Genomic DNA, 15,730 nt, shown 5'->3' on the forward strand with positions numbered 1-15,730 from the left:
AATGTATATATAAATTACATATAAATATATATCCATATATGTGCACACATATGAATCTGTAACAGCTACAGATTTCCCCTTTAGCACTGCTTTTGCTGCATGCTATAACTTGTTGGTGTCTTTGTTTCATTTTCATTTATCTCTAAGTTATTTTCTAATTTCCCTTGTGATTCCATCTTTAATTCATTGGTTTGTTGTGGTTTAGTCGCTAAGTCATGTCCAACTGTTTCACCACCCCACGGACTGTAGCCTGCCAGGCTCCTCTGTCCATGAGATTTCCCAGGCTAGAATACTGGAGTGGGTTGCCCTTTCCTCCTCCAGGACATTTTCCACACCCAGGGATCCAACCAGAGTCTTCTGCATTAGCAGGCAGATTCTCTACCACTGAGCCACCAGGGGAGCCCAAATCATTGGCTAAGAATATGTTAATTTCACACACTTGTGAATGTTCCAGTTTCTTTCAATTCACTTGAAAGGTTACTGTACTGGTTTTGACTAGTGTTCTGTATATGTGTATTGGGTTTCCCTTGTGGTTCAGCTGGTAAAGAATCTGCCTGCAACATGGAAGACCTGGGTTTGATCCCTGGGTTGGGAAGAACCCCTGAAGAAGGGAAAGGCGACTCACTCTAGTATTCTGGCCTGGAGAATTCCTTGGACTGTATAGTCCATGGGGTTGCAAAGAGCCTGACACAACTGAGTGACTTTCACTGATACGTGTGTTTGTTCTAGTTGCTTTATTGTGTTGTCCAAGCCCTCTGTTTCTTTCCTGATCTTCTGTCTGGTTGTCCCATCCATTACTGAGATTGGGTAATAGCCTCCAAGTATTAACAACAGGACCATCCATTTCTCCCTTCAGTTCAGTTGCATTCCTCTCAAGGAAGCTCTGCTGTTCATGAACTCCTTCAGTGCTTTGTATGGCTGACAAAGTCTTCATTTCTCTTTCACTTCTGAAGAACAATTCACTGGATACAGGTCTCCTGGGATGAACCCAGGCCACCTAGCAGGTTCTGGAGGAACAACCAGCTGAGGCCCTGGGGTTTCCCACTAAACGGCGGAAGGCTCCGAATTTGCCACGCGGGCTCAGCGGGCGGCTCCTGCTGGTCTCGGATCATCCTGCCTGGGTGGCGTGGGCTTTGGTCCAGAGGCATTCCCTGACACCTGGCCTGCCCCTGAGGTGAAGGCCATGGGGAGGGGTAGACGTCGCCCTGTTGAATAGGTTTGGAGTCTACTTGATGGATGGCGTGGGCAGGAATCCTTGCGAACAGAAAGTCCGGGCCTAGGCCCTTCCAGCACCCAGAGCACCCCGGTGTTTCTTGTCACAGGGCTTCCCAGCAGGCCCTCGTGGAAGCCTGAAGTCCCCTGAGGTGAGGCCTCTTCTGGGGAGAGAGGTGGTGGAGGCAGCCCCTTGGGCCTGAGGGCTGTGGCCTGTTGGGGAAGTCTAGTCCATCCTCTCTCTGCGGCACCCCAGGGCCTCAGTCACGGCCCTCCCTTGCACCCCAGGCCACTCAGCCTCTACAGCCCCAGTCCAGCCCTCTTGGCGGTCCAGGTAACCCCACTCTTCCTGCCCAGGCCTAGCTCCATCTGAGGGCTTGCAGGCCACCCTGGGGTGAAGGGAGAAAACAGATGTTGCTGGTTTCCAGGAGCAGCTGACTGGCTGTCCTCTGCAGGTCAGGAGGATCTGCCCAACTTTCACACCTCCTGGGCTCTTTCAGGATTTTCTCTTGGTCTTTGGTTTTCTGCAGTTTGAATAGATGTATCTAGGTATGGGCTTTTTGGTTAGGGTCTTTTCTTAGACGGGGGTGGGCCTATGGGTTGGTTGGTTTGTTTGTTTAGTGGTTAGTTTGAGCTTTCTGGATCTGTGGTTCAGTGGATCCCATAAATTTTCTAAAGGTCTCAGCTTTTATTTCTTTAATTTTTTTGACTCTTTTTTTCTCTTTATTGTGTATCTGGTATTCCCATTATGAACAGTTGCACCTTGTGTTAATTGTTCTGTTCATTATTATTTTTATTAATGTTTTCCTTTATTTTTGATTTTCAGTTTGGGAAATACAGACCTATCTTTAAGCTCATTGACTCCTTGGCTGTGACAAGTCTATGGTTGAGTTCATCCGAGGTAATCTTCGTTTCTATTATTGTATTTTCGGTTCTAGGATTTTCTTTTGGCTCTTTCTTAAGAGTTTCTGTGTAAGAAACATCTTGAATTTAACATATTAGTTAGACTTATTTTTAATGACTGAACAATTGTAATATCTGTCATTTCTGAATTTGATTCTGATATTTACTTTGGCTCTTCAGACTTTTTATTTTTTCTTTTCCTTTTGGAGAGACTTGTTTTTTTGGTGAAATCAGGATATGATCGATGCATTGGGTAATAGGAACTGAGGTCAGTAGGCCTTGAGTGTGAGGTTTTCTGCTCGTCTTTCTGGGAGCTGAGCTGTATTTGCTGTTTGCTGTAGGTGCCAGGTCCTTCCAGTTCTTTTAGCGTCCTTGATTCTGTCTCCCTTATTGATTTTGGGATTCTCCATGTCCTACAGCCCTTTTAGCTGTAACTCATTCATATTATCCTGGGGCCCTGTTTGTGTGGTGGTCTATCTGGGAGAAGGGACATTCTTGAATCTTCCTATTGAGTCTGTTTCATTGGGCCTTTGTCTGTAGCCCATGATCACAGGTGTTTTACACTTTCCCCTGCCTTGCTCCTTAGGTAAGACAAGAAGGTTGGATGGGGGCAGGAATCAAAGAAATGACCACACCCTCCCCCCACTGGATCTAGAACGAGTTTCTGGTAGAGTCCTTCCCCCTGGAGAGAAGAATGTTATAGAAAAGGTCTGGGCCAGTTTCATGAGCATTACTTCTCATCTCCCATGCCAGAGCTGGGAGAGTATCTTTATCAGAGAAGCTGGTGAGATTCATGGACATAAAGCCAATAAAATGTGTGCTGCCCTCCCCTTCCCCATCATAATCCCAAGGAAATTCTCATTCTCAAGCTAGTACACACTCAGCCTCTAGCAATTCACCCAGATTTCCGTTTACATGCTGTGAGAACTCCAGGAACTTCTGCTCCAGGTAAGCCATTCTTGGCAGTGACCATCTGGATTTCTCTGACTCTGCAGATTTCGGAGCATCAGTTTGCCCTGTGGCCTCCCTGTGTGGGTCCAAGAAAAGTCTTTGGTTTTTAGTTTGTCCAGGCTAGAGAATTCTGTATGCCAAAGCTGAAATTGCAAGATATAAGACTTATGATTTTTCAATGATTGTTGATGAAGCAAAGTCAGTTTTAGGGTTTTAGAATTTGAAGAGAAATGGTTTTTGTTTTAATTGTTTGGCCACATTGCACAGCATGTGGAATCTTAGTTCTCTGACTGAGGATCGAACCTGGACCCCTGCATTGGGAGCGCAGAGTGCTAGCCACTGGACCACTGAGAAAGTCTGCATGAGGTGGTGTTTCTAGTGAGGGGAAGTGGGAGCACTTTCTGAGTCATGACTCAGAGTCTGCATTACTACGTCCAGAAAACTTGAGTGAAACAATTTTATGCCTATGGTAGTTAAGACCTGGGACAAGGAGATGGGGGAGGAGAATGCTGCTCAATACCTGTGATATTGTAAAGACCGAGCATTTAGGTGATGGGCTGAATACATTAGTTTCGTCTTTGTATTTGGTTGTCATGAGAACCCAGTATATACCAGAAATATGCTGACTGTTGAGGATTAGCCATATTAACCCACATGGAGCTCATATATTAATGGAGGGTCCCAGAAATTGGTTATTGTCTACTCAGCAATCATTTCCTCCTCCTCTCTAACATAATTAGTTCAGGGAGCAGGAGAAAATGCTCTGATCTCTGAGAAGGGCAGACCCCCCGTCAGCCTGAGGGGCTGTATTATAATCAGCCAACAAAGGTCCATCCAGTTAAGGCTATGGTTTTTCCAGTAGTCATGTATGGATGTGAGAATTGGACTATAAAGAAAGCTGAGCACCAAAGAATTGATGCTTTTGAACTGTGGTGTTGGAGAAGACTCTTGAGAGTCCCTTGGAGTGCAGGGAGATCCAACCAGTCCATCCTAAAGGAAATCAGTCCTGAGTATTCACTGGAAGGACTGATGTTGAAGCTGAAACTCCAATACTTTGGCCACCTGATGCGAGGAAGTGACTCATTTGAAAAGACCCTGATGTTGGGAAAGATTGAAGGCAGGAAGAGAAGGGGACGACAGAGGATGAGATGGGTGGATGGCATCACTGACTCAATGGGCATGAGTTTGAGTAGGCTCCGGGATTTTGTGATGGACAGGGCATGGTGCAGTCCATGGGGTCGCAAAGAGTCAGACACAACTGAGTGTCTGAACTGAACTGAACTGAAGACAGTCATGATACCCTCATTACTCTTTGCTAGAAACTTGGTACCCCAGCCTCCTCTTCAGCTGAGTAATGCGAGGGAACGTTTTCCTAGGAGCTTCCAGGGATGGGGGTGGATTTTCTTCTAAATAAGAACAGAGGACCTTAGAAAGTAGAAGGCTTTGTGTTCCTTCATTCCTTCCCTTTTGGGAATTTTGGTTTAAGGCTATGTCTGTAGCTGCAGAAATCATTTTGTGACTCTAAGAAGGTAAGCAGAGGACACAAAGTCAGAGTATGTAGGTAGGAGGGGAGAAGGCTGGAAGGAGTTCTAGACCACAAGGGAACCCTGGATCCTTCTGCCTCCCGTAAGGTCCTGTGGTTTATATTGGTGCTTCTGGTAATGAGTGGTGAATGACGTTAGGACCTGTAGGCTCCCCTGTGTTCAGTGAGACAAATCCATGGATCTTGTGCTTTGATGTGGCAGCACTGTCAACTGGGAGCATCTAAACAGTCCTGGTTTGTGTGTTCACTTTGTCACAAGCTGACACTGGTCTGCGGACCATGTTTGGAATTGCACCCATTAGTCAGCCTTTGGGCTTCCCTCATAGCTAAGTTGGTAAAGAACCTGCCTGCAATGCAGGAGACCCAGGTTCAATCCCTGGGTTGGGAAGATCCCCTGGAGAAGGAAATGGCAACCCACTCCAGTAGTCTTGCCTAGAGAATCCAATGGACAGAGGATCCTGACAGGCTATAGCCAGTGGGGTTGCAAGAGTCCAAGAGTCACACACGACTTCGTGGCTAAACTAATTAGCCTTTGCTTAAGGATGATACAGGGACTTTAAGGAAATGTTTATGTTTTAAATCTAATTCTTTTAGCACACTCCTCCTCCGTCACATGATTCTGAAAAGAGCCCAGCCCAGTGGCAGTGGGTGCATACGTGCTAAGTCACTCAGTTGCGTCTGACTCTTTGCAACCCCATGGACTGTAGCCACCAGGCTCCTCTGTCGATGGGATTCTTCAGGCAAGAATACTGGTGTGAGTTGCCATACCCTTCTCCAGGGGATCTTCCTGATCCAGGGATCAAAACCCCATCTCTTATGTTTCCTGAATCGGCAGGACGGTTCTTTACCAGGAACACCACCTGGGCAGTGGGTGGATCTTCCAATCTGAATCACGTTTTTCTCCAAAACTAAAGCCAGTCTGACTGGGCTTGGCTGCCTTTTTCAGGAGGATCCTCAGTTACTCTGATAAGCCTAAACATGCCCAAATCTCAGGAGTGGACGTGACCTGGCCTCACACTGGTTTTACGCACACATGTACACACACCCCTCTTCAGACAGCTTTTCATCTTTTTCTTTCTCTGACAATGCCTGTGAGCTCATTTGAAACAGATTTCATGTAAATCATGTGTCTGAGGGGGGAGATTATGGAGAGGGGAATTCATCCTGTAAGTTGAATTCTTCTAGCAACAGACCTGGTTAGAGGCTCCCCAGCAATAGTACTCAGTACACATCCTTGGCAGTTGAGAAGTCTTACTGGATTCTGGAAAGCTAGTTATCTGGAAAAAATGCATCATTTCCATGAGAATGAAGAAATATGAAGGGTGGAGCAGGGAAAATTGTTAAAACTGCAAGTGTGTGTCTAGTTAACCATGTCAGAGAAACAGTTCACTATAACATGTGATAACTCTCTGAAGGAAAACCACAGAAAGAATCCCATGGGGAGAGTTGCTTGTATTCTCTGCTTGGAGTGGAATAATGTTGGTTTGAACTCGGACAGAGGGAGATCACTCCACACAGAAAGGCCTTGCATTTCTTTCTCAGCACTGGCCGTAACATAAGACTTTGACATGTTCTTCCTTTTTTCAATTAGGTTTTTTTTTTTTTTTTGACGTATTTATTTTTGGCTGTGCTGGGTCTTTGGTGCGGCTCGGGCTTTTCTTTAGTGGGGAGTACTCTCTAGTTGCGGTGCACGGGCTTCTCACTGTGTTGGGTTCTCTTTTGCGGAGCATGGGCTCTAGGGAGCTCAGTTTCAGTAGTTGTGGCTCCCAGGCTCTTGAGGGCCGGTTCAGTGATTATGGTTCGCAGGCTTATTTGCTCTACCTGGAGCACGGCTCAAGCCTGTGTCTCCTGCATCAGCAGGCAGATTCTTTACCACTGAGTCACCAGGGAGGCCCTCAATTAGTATTTCTTAACTGCCATACTGGGGTGAACAGTGTCCCAGACTCCCAAATTCATGTCCACCCAGAATCTGTGAACATGACCTTAACTGGAAATAGTCTTTGCAGATACAGTCAAGATGAGGTGTCCTTCTAGGAAGAGGGATATTGGGATACACCGGGGAGAAATCCCGGTGAAGATAGAGACAAAGACTTGGAGAACTGCATCTACAGGCCAGGAAGGCTGAGGATTGCTGGCAGCCACCAGAAATGATGAGAAACAAGAAAGGAGCCTTCCCTAGAGCCTCCAGAGAGAGCATGGCCTGCTCACACCTTGGCTTTGGCCTTCTCGCCCCCAGAACTGTGAGAGAGACACGTTTCTGTTTTTATAGAATACCCTGTATATGGCACTTGGTTATGGCAGCCCTCAGACACTGATACATGACTTGATCGGTACATGTTGTTGTTGTTTAGTTGCTCAGGTGTGTCTGACTCTTTGTGATCCCATGGACTATAGGCTCCTCTGTCCTTGGGATTCTCCAGGAAAGAATACTGAAGAAGGCTGCCATTCCCTTCTCCAGGGGATCTTCCCAACACAGAGATTGAACCCAGGTCTCCTGCATTGGCAGGCAGATTCTTTACCATCGAGCCACCAGGAAAGCCCAATAGGTACACAGTACAGAGCTAGAAGCATAATACTTTTGTGTGACTTTAGGTCATGTCTCCCGAACACCAACATACACAGATGAAAAGGGAAATGAAATCATCCAGTGTTTTGTTTAAAAATCGGCAAAGATAGGGACTCCTGCAATAACAGGAAAGGACAGTCTTGCCAGGTATCTGATGTTTTCATGTTTTCTTGAGATCCAGATGAAATGGTTCAGGATGTGCACTAAGTCTCTCATGACATCTAACCCTATCCCTCTGACCCCAGAGCTTCTTGTTTTCCTATAGCTGAAAAGACTGAAACTTCTTTGGTTGATGAAAATTACCTGGGCTGCCAGTGAATTCCAGTTTTCAGGAAACCTGGATATTTAACTAGCACTCAGTAAGTATCTGGAGAAGGCAATGGCAACCCAGTCCAGTGCTCTTGCCTGGAAAATCCCATGGACGGAAGGGCCTGGTGGGCCGCAGGCCATGGGGTCTCTAAGAATCGGAAACGACTGAGCGACTTCACTTTTACTTTTCATTTTCATGCATTGGAGAAGGAAATGGCAACCCACTCCAGTGTTCTTGCCTGGAGAATCTCAGGGACCGGGGAGCCTCGTGGGCTTCTGTCTATGGGGTCGCACAGAGTCAGACATGACTGAAGTGACTTAGCAGCAGCAGCAGCAGTATCAATAGCAATTTTAATCAATGGATTTAAGTCGCTCAGACCTGTGTAACCAGAGATTATCCAGAGAACATGAAACATGTTTTGATGCATTTGATTTAATGATTGAGTTCCTCTTGTGTCCAGGAAACATCTACTGAGCATGTCCCTGTTGTCAGACCCACCTAGACTGGGAAGCGCAGGGAGGTGGGGTGGAGAAAACCACACTTGAATCTTGATTATGCCCCTTGCAGCTTGCAAGGTGATTGTTTGCTTAGGCAAGTTATTTAATCCTGTTGGATGTCTGCTTCTTTGTCTGTGAAATTGTGGTAATGTGGGACATTATATAAGTGCAAAGTATTATAATGAGAAAATTGGATGTGTGCACAGATATTTGCAAGAACAAGCCTTCCAGCACTAAAGGGAGAACTGGAAATATCAGAAATGTAAAACTAGGAAGACAGAGTATTCTCCCTGAATGAAGAATAATCTTTTAAGTAAGCTGCTCCCCGAATGCCCTTTGTTCTGAAATAGGAAAGGCCTGAGGATGATTTCTTTATAAAGAGCAATGCTTGTCAGGGAGACAAATGAAAGGCAGGTTCTCTGACTCGACTGCGACAATAATTGAACATTCCTTAGGAGAAAATCGACTTCTCTCATTACTAAAAAAGAAATAGTGTAAAGTTTTTTTTTTTAATGTGGAAACTATGAGTTTTAAAAATAGGCCCTACTTGCAGAAATGATATAGTATAGAAGAACAAAGATCAAAACGACACAGAAAGGGAAACACCAGATGAATCACTTGCAATCAGATCCATTTTCCTCTTGCAGACCGAGAAATAAAAACCAAGCCAAAAGGCCAGAATGTCCCTGTTTTGTCATCAAATGATGAACACTGCAGGAAAACTCTAATTATATAACTTTAACCATAACCACAGTACAGGGGAAAAAAAAAAAAACTTACTGTTTAAAAAATAACCGTAACTGTACATCTATTTCTTTCTGTCCCTGAGGGAAACGTTAGCTGGGGTTCAGAGCCTCGTGCTCTGGGATATTGATGGGATTCAGTTCCAGTTCTGATTCATGTGATCCTTGGCTTCCCTGACACAAGAAATCAATTGACTGCCCCTCCCCACCTCTGTGTAATTGACATTTGTCTTTTTTTGTTGTTGTTTATCTGGCATTTAAACTTAAAATTTTTTTAAAAATTTTATTTTATTTCTGGCTGTGCTGGGACTTCGTTGCTGTGCAGGTTTTTCTCTAGTTGCAATGAGCGGGGGCTCAAGTTGCCATGTGCGGGCTTCTCATTGTGGTGGCTTCTCTCCTCGTGAAGCACGGGCTCTAGGGCGCGCAGACTTCAGTAGTTGCAGCGCATAGGCTCAGTAATTGTGCACACGCTTAGTTGCTCCGAGGCATGTGGGATCTTCTGGGACCACGGATCAAACCCACGTCTCCTGCATTGGCAGGCAGGTTCTTTACCACTGAGCTACCAGGGAAGCCTTAAACGCCTGTGTTTGAAAATTTTCCTACCTCGTAAGTCTGTGTGGGAAGCAAATACAGCCTACCTCTATGAAAGCTGGCAATTCCAGCTGTGGATTTTCTTTTCCCTTGTATTGATAGTTTGAGCATGGGAGTGTAAAGAGTACTGATTTACCCATCAGAAGCATCAGCCTTAGATCTTGACTCAAAGGCCATACAGAGAGGGAGGCACCCTAGAGAGTCCTTTCTGGGGGCAGGAAATAGCAGCAGTCACAACAGCAGTGTGTGTCCATTGTCACTGGAGGCAGGGGTACAGCTATAGCATCTTTTATCTGCTGCTAGTGGTGACAGTGGTGGGCAAAAGTGGTGTCCTTAATGATCGGTCTTTTCTTGATGGAAAATCTGAGAAGCAGGAAGTGTAATGTTGATCTCTCCTCACCTTCATTTCTATTGGTTTTCTAAGCCTGGGTCTTTAGTTGGTCAAAAGCTGTTCAATAGTCTCTTCGTAATTTCATTTTTCTGTTCTTTTCTGGAATCCACCAGAGACAGAAACTGGACAGATAAAGAGATGCTTGTAGGCAGTAAATAGGCTTTAAAGACAATCAGGCAATTTGAGATTATACGACCTGGTGGGGGCTGAAGGCAGAGAAAATACAGCCATATTTGGGGATGGGAATCTGCCTGCTATGGCACTCAGTGGCCAGAAAACTAATTAAAATATCACTGGTATTTATTTAAAATGAGGTGTCCACTAAAGGCAGGGGGCAAATATTAGAGAAGCTCTCAGTTATTGACCCAGTTCTAGGCCAGTTGATCCATGGATCATGGTTTGACTTCAAAGTTCTATTCAGCCACTCAGATGAAGAAAGAGAATGGTAGACTTATTTCTAAATGTTTGTCTATCTTTGACTTAAAAATGGTGACTTTCTATGACCATGCTTAAAAAAAAAAAAGCAGAAAAACCCCTTCAATTCTTAAGGCCATCGGGGTTAAATAAATAAATAAAACCTATACGGTTTTATCTCAGCTGCAAAATTACAAAGCTGTTGATTTATTGGCTTTGTCAGGTCACTAATGTAGGAGCTCAAGAATCGATTGAGAAATACTGAGGATCCATGACCTGGAACAGAAAATAAGGGAGGCATCATGAGACCTGGATTACCTCAACCTCTGCTGATCCTTATCAGCCAAGAATCTAGTTTCCCCGTCTGTTAGCTGTATCTACCTTTTCTGAACAGTAATGATATGCTGAAAGGCAAAAATCAGTGTATATCATGCTCTCTGACCTGCATGCCAATGGCTGGAGGTTCACAGCAGCATAGTAAGGAGGATCTATGACAGACTCTAACCCAGGAGGAGAAGTCTTACACATCTATACACCACGAAAAAGCATGAGGAATGTGTCATCAATGTGCTTGGAGATGTCTGACCTAGAACGTAGTTTCGATTTGATTCAATGAGCCGGTCAGTCTTAGCAGCACCTTGGTGATCTGGAGGTCTCTGGAACCAGTATGATGAAGCAGCACACAAACCAAAAAGGGATTTGTACACGTCAAAATCTGCTGCATGGAGACCTGACTTGAACCGCCGTGATAGTCCCAGCTCTTCATCCAGTTCTCAGACCTAAATCATTTCAAAGGCCTGGAATATCTTGAGTCCACAGAAGACCAGGTGCCATTGAGGAAGAAGCCCTGTAATAACATCACACGTAGTTAAAGTAACTCTCATCCTAGAATCTCAAAAATGGAACCTGTACTCCTTCAGCAATTCTCTCTTCTCTGTAACCGGTTGACTGAAGAGAAAAGAAAATTTAACCTTAATTGTAAAAGACCCTGCCTGATATGTGAACTCTTATAAGCTGGCTTCTATAGAATTACAGACCCAACCAGGGTGACTCTGAAGCATAGGAAAAAGTGAAATTCCTCCCAATGTATATTTTAAGTATTTTGCCTGGAAGGAGAGATTACTTCAGGCCCTACAGTCAATCACTGATTATTTTTAATGATTCTTTGGGGAGATCAGAACGTGGAACAAGATTTGGAGGCCCGATGACAAGCATGCTTGCAGGGAGAATTATGAAGGTCAGATTTTGAAGAGGACCAGAGTGTAAGAATTTGTTCCATATGAATATTCTTCCCCAAAACACTCAAGTGCTAATCAGCCAAAATGTCTGGCTTTGTGAATGTACATTTCCTAATCTTTCTAATACTCTTAGTGGGTTCCTGAATAAAGAGAACATGACACCAGTGACAGAGGCTTTTACCTGGGCTAAACAGCCTTATTCTCTTTGACTATAAATATATTTCCACCAGGGAACACAAAAAATAGCTCCTTTGGATTGAAACTTGAGGATACCCCTAATCATTTCAGGTTCTTCTTGCCATTTAACAAATGGGAACAAAAAAGACATGGGGATATTGGTGTTGACTAATTCTGATTATCAAGAGAAAAAATACTCTTAATACTTGACACTCTTAATGGTAAAGAGGGATTTGGACAGAACTCCAGGTAATCTACCACTTCCTGTTCTACCAAGTCAAGCAGTAAGAATTAATGGATTTTTGACAACCCAATCTAGATAGAATACTCGTGGTTCAGATTCCTTACCTAATGAAGTCACTATACATACTAAAGAATCTGAACAGCTAGGCTAAACACAAGTGGAATTGGTAAAATAGAAAAGTCATTAAAGAAATATGGCCTTCTGACAAGTGCAGAAATAAGAATTGTAACATATACATAAATTATTTCTTGCTGATGCACATACATATTTGTGTATTTGAACTACTCCTTATTTCCACTCCTCTTCTACTGCTTTGTAAAGGATGTGTTGATGATTTCAACTTTATGTTTTTTGGCTGCACCATGTGGCTTGTGGGATCTTAGTTCCCCAGCCAAGGATGGAACCTGTGCCCCCTGCATTGGAAGCTTATGATCTTAACCACTGAGACTCCAGCGAAGTCCTTCAACCTTATATTTTAATCCATAGGTTATAAAACTAAAAGATTGAAATGGTGACATTTCCCCACTAACTGTGGGAAAACTGCTCACTGTCCAGAGTTTCAGTATTTGGAGTGAAGTTTATTAACTAACTGTACTTTAATAATAATATCTGTGCGTTTCAGTTGTGTCCGACTCTTTGCGACCCCATGGACTGTAGCCCACCAGGCTCCTCTGTCCATGGGATTCTCCAGGGCAAGAATCCAGGAGTGGGTTGTTATTCCCTTCTCCAGGGGATCTTCCCAACCCAGGACTGAACCCACATCTCTTGCATCTCCTGCATTGGCAGGCAGGTTCTTTACCACTAGTTTAACACCCACCTTCTATGATGGGAAGCAGGACTCTTCTTCCAGGTAGTGGGGAATTCTGGGCATTTCCCAAATGTGGGAAGAGAGTGCAGATGCTGGACATCCCCCAAATGTGGATGCTAAATATCCATGTAGAATTCTCTTTGGATGCTCAGTGTAATACAGAGATTTATGTGGGGCAGGAGGGAGGAAATGAGACATACTTCTGCTTCAATCATGTAACTGTCTCCCCTACCACTAAGATGAGCTTATCCTCATCTCCAAAGTGGGACAACCTAAAGTACAAATAATTCTATTCTTGAAAGAACTAGTTGTTGGGGGGTGGGGAGGAGGTGGATGAGCTGTGTCCTCTGAAGCAGCTACCGATTTATGGCCAATTAAATGGTGATTTGGGAGTTGTTTACTGAGTAAGGCTTGACTTGGTTATATATGTGACGCCTGTTCTACCTGAACTATTCAAGAAAAATAGGCTTTCCCATGGTGCCTGACTCAACTTTGTGTGAGAGAGAAGGTAGAGGACAGAGCGTCTGCCAATCCAGGACCCCCATGGGTACCAAAGTCTGCAGATGTGCAAGTCCCTTATATAAGATGATGTAATATTTGCCTATAACCTACACATCGCTTCCTAAGTACTTTAAATTATCTGCATTACTTGTAATACCTGTGCTTGTGAATGCTTGCAAATAGTTGTAAATACAATGTAAATGCTGTATAAATAGTTGCCAGTGCACAGCAAATGCAAGTTTTGCTTTTGGTACTTTCTGGAATTTTTTCCTAGTACTTTTGGTCCATGGTTAATTGAATCTGCAGATGTGGAATGCATGGAAATGGAGGACTAACTGTGCACAAATACACAAGCTTCATTTTTGTGTTGTTGGTTTGTGTAGAGGGGATCCTATGGTACATATGCATTTTGGTAACTTACATTTTCACTTAATAGTATATTTTGGGAATATTTTCAAGTAACTATACAGATCTACCCAAATATTCTATAGTATGGCTGTATAGCAATTCATGTAGCAGCTCTGCTGGTGGGTATTTGTGTTGTTTCTCGTGTTGAACTTCTTGTGAAAATGCTTCCGGAGATGATGTCTGATTATACCCCCTTGGGAATGTAAATATTTCTCTTAAGTACTAGGAAATGAATGTTCTCTGAAGAGTGACCATTTTACAGAAGACTATGGCTTTGGGGACTGCATGTTAACTTTAGGCATAGATATTAAAAACATCGCCGGGAGTGGGAGTGCGGCAGAATGAAGCGGCCAGACTGCCTCACAGCCCCACCAGAGAACAAGTCTAATGACTAAGTCACCCCTCAAATCACTTCCAGCTGTAGTGTTAAGAGGCCAGATCCGTCTCTGCCTCTCCTGGGGAACTCTCTGTGGCACCAACTTCCCACTGTAAATAGTTGTGGAATGATTGACTAGACCCTGTGCTCTTCCAGATTCAGGAGTCAGAACTGATAGCTCTGTATCTACAGTTCTTAGCAAATTCTGCTTTCGGAGTACCCTGTGGATTGAACCAGGGAGAAAGTTTGAGTGCGTTCAGTCAAAAGTTTTATTCCCCCTATCTGAAGATGAGACAGCTCCGTAACGTTTGATTTCAAACCTAATTGTTGTTGTTCAGTTATGTCCGACTCTGCAACCCCATGAACTGCAATATACTAATGTTCCTGATCAATTTGTACATGAAGCAATTAACCACAAACTTGCTGGTTAGGAAGGAAATATAGTTTAGGGAATCGGTAACAAACTGGAGTTAAACAGACCTGGGTCTTACTCAGCTCCTCCACTAATAGCTAAGAAACTTTAAGCAGATTACTTTGCTCACGATCACCTATGTAATGGGAATCCACGTGGCTACTTAATACATTTGGACTAAGGAATAATATAAAACCTGGTAAATACTTGTCATATAGTAGGTTCTCTTGAGAAGAAAAATAGGCAAGAAGGCAAATGTGAAAATGCCACTGCTATTTAGACTGTTCTCTAGGAGGAAGTTGGATAGCTGCATGATATGTTAATAGATGGTACTAGGCAGTCACTTTATCTTTCTAAACCTCAGTTTCTTCATTTGCAGAAAAGATTCAGCTATCTTAGGTTGTTGATTGCAGATCCAGTCCACTGTAGATGACCCTTGGCTTTCTTGGGAACCTCTCCTCATCCTTTATTCACTTTATCACCCCAGGTTGGCTATTTTCAATAGCATTGAAGATTTTATTTATAGTATTTGCCTAATATGCTTTGAATCATAGTATTTCCCTTTTAGATGTATTTTTAGTATTTCAAAAAGATGTGAAATTTCAGTGGTACTTAATTTGATTGTTTCCAATCAAAATATCAGTGCCTGCAAATATGGCTGTAAGTCCTCACCATTGTCTCAGAAGTCATTTTATTTGATGTATTGATAAAAAGTGAGTAACTAACAGACTCCTGGAAATGCATAATAAAGTGAGAACTCTGGGAAAAGAGAAAGAAGTCTTTATCTTCCCCGAGGCTGGGGAAAAGCTTACTCTGGGGTGATGCTCCCACTATCTGCATCGGGATCTGAAGCAGGACTTAGGTCAGAGGCTTCAGGGAGGGAAAAACATGGACACTGGTGATTTCTTGGAGCTGCTTCATCAGAGTTTTACTTCCATACCAAACATGAACCTAACGGTAATGCTTTATTGGTTGATTTCAGCACAACTCTGAGATATTCACAGCCTTTGTCAATTCAGTGATCTTCAGTCCATTCACAGCTCAGTAAGGTTCAGGTCTGCTGGCAGCTGGGGGCAGCGGTGTCCTCAGCCTAGCAGACTGGTGTCCTTCAACTAGCTTTGCAGAGTGCGGGGGCGGGGTGTGGGGGAGGTCATCTGTGTTGTTGGCCCTCAACGTCCACGGGAGATTGGCTCCAGGACCCTCCACAGATGCTGAAATCCGTGATACTCAAGTCCCTTGTGTAAAATGGCATAGGATCTGCGTATAAAATACCCTGTTTTATTGTGCTGTGGCTTTATTGTGCTTTGCAAAATGTATTCTTTACAAATGAACGGTTTGTGGAAATCCTGCATCAGCACCATTTTTCCAGCAGTCTTTGCTCACTTCATGTCTCTGTCATGTTTTGATAATTCTTGAAATTTTTCATACTTTTACATTGTTATATT

At 43.7% G+C, this 15,730-nt stretch overlaps 1 long non-coding RNA gene across 2 annotated transcripts in view; it reads left to right on the top strand.

Moving 5' to 3' along the window:
- LOC122447189 overlaps positions 1 to 15,730 on the top strand; it is a 349,507-nt gene that overhangs the window by 24,994 nt on the left and 308,783 nt on the right. The window contains exon 1 of one of the 2 annotated variants that reach the window (XR_006271157.1): positions 2,039 to 2,113. The exons of the other annotated variant lie outside the window; for it this stretch is intronic. This is a non-coding gene — a long non-coding RNA (uncharacterized LOC122447189). Of the gene's footprint in view, positions 1 to 2,038; positions 2,114 to 15,730 lie in introns of those variants that run through there. 2 annotated transcript variants of the gene reach the window in all.

The sequence above is a fragment of the Cervus canadensis genome, chromosome 9, assembly GCF_019320065.1.
Source record: "Cervus canadensis isolate Bull #8, Minnesota chromosome 9, ASM1932006v1, whole genome shotgun sequence".
Lineage (NCBI taxonomy): Eukaryota > Metazoa > Chordata > Mammalia > Artiodactyla > Cervidae > Cervus > Cervus canadensis.